The 1,168-nt window shown below is 26.6% G+C and overlaps 1 long non-coding RNA gene across 3 annotated transcripts in view; it reads right to left on the bottom strand.

Moving 5' to 3' along the window:
• LOC112687892 overlaps window positions 1–1,034 on the bottom strand; it is a 3,171-nt gene extending 2,137 nt beyond the window's left edge. For 2 of the 3 annotated variants that reach the window (XR_003149025.1, XR_003149023.1), the window contains exons 1-2: window positions 412–1,031; window positions 263–345 (exon numbers count right to left, since the gene is read on the bottom strand). This is a non-coding gene — a long non-coding RNA (uncharacterized LOC112687892). Of the gene's footprint in view, window positions 1–262; window positions 346–411 lie in introns of all 3 variants that reach the window. The other variant, XR_003149024.1, reaches the window with a different exon arrangement.
• Between the last annotated feature and the right edge of the window lie 134 nt (window positions 1,035–1,168).

Here is a 1,168-nt window from a genome sequence, read left to right on the forward strand (position 1 = left end):
AAAAAAAACAAATTTTCAATCATTTAACGTAATATAAAGACACGATTAAATCATAGTCGAACGATAGACCTAATAAACATAGGTGTGAACAACAGAATTCTAAAAAGTATTGTATATATACTTTTTATATCCGATTGTGTTTATAAAAATATCATTGATGTCAATCACGTTGCTTTTTATTTTTTGGTAAGACGAATAAAAATTTATATAATTAACAAATTTTAAAAACATGTACAGTGGAAAGAAAAAAGGTAAAACTTACCGGGTTTTCTTATTTACATTACATCACAAAAGTTTTAATTTCCTTTCGTCCAAGTGTAACGACTGATGTTGTAACACTCATAACTAAAACCGAAAAAAATAACATTCAATAAGCAGTGGAACGAAAAAGTTTCAAAATGTAATATATACCTAGTACTCGTTATTTTATAGCTGTGAACGTTTTGAACAGTATCGTTAGTACCGAAGACCCTTTGAATTCAATTCCTTTCCATTCAAAAAAAGTATAAATAAATCAAACAACAGCTATCTCCCTATATCGTTTGGCAAAACAAATCGTATTGAACGTACTTAACGCTGATAAAAAAACAAACTATATTTTAAACGTATTATGTTTTCTTCGTTTCACAGCTGTGTGTAAGCGTTCAATAATAACGTTACACATCAAATCAACATAAATAAAGAAAAACGGATAAATAATTTTCGGTAAAACAAATCGAATATGTAATAACATATATTAAGTTGCTGGATGAAACTTTTGGACAAATATTTCTATACGAAAAACTGTTGACAGAAAAACAAATAATTTTGTTGAAAACAACATTGCTAAACCATAAGGTCCTTTGCTTCACTCAGAATCTAAAATAGAAATACATTATGGTTATGAGCAGGCCCTATTATTTGAACAATTTCGGACTGCACACTTGATTTTACTCAGGGTTGACATGTTTTAAACATTAAGTTTAAAACATGTTTTAAACATTTAAATTAATCAAACATGGTTTTGTTTAAAACAAATGATTTAAACAGCAAAAAAAAAATCATTCATTTAAAACATTTTTTGTTTTTTTGTTTAATAAATACTAGAATTATGTTTAAGATTGATATCATTCACTTTTGTAAAAAATGGTTTTATCTACTGCAGTTGGATTTTCATCACAGATTTTAA

This window comes from Sipha flava, unplaced genomic scaffold (genome assembly GCF_003268045.1).
Source record: "Sipha flava isolate LNK unplaced genomic scaffold, YSA_version1 36_pilon_pilon, whole genome shotgun sequence".
In the NCBI taxonomy this organism is placed as follows: Eukaryota; Metazoa; Arthropoda; class Insecta; order Hemiptera; family Aphididae; genus Sipha; species Sipha flava.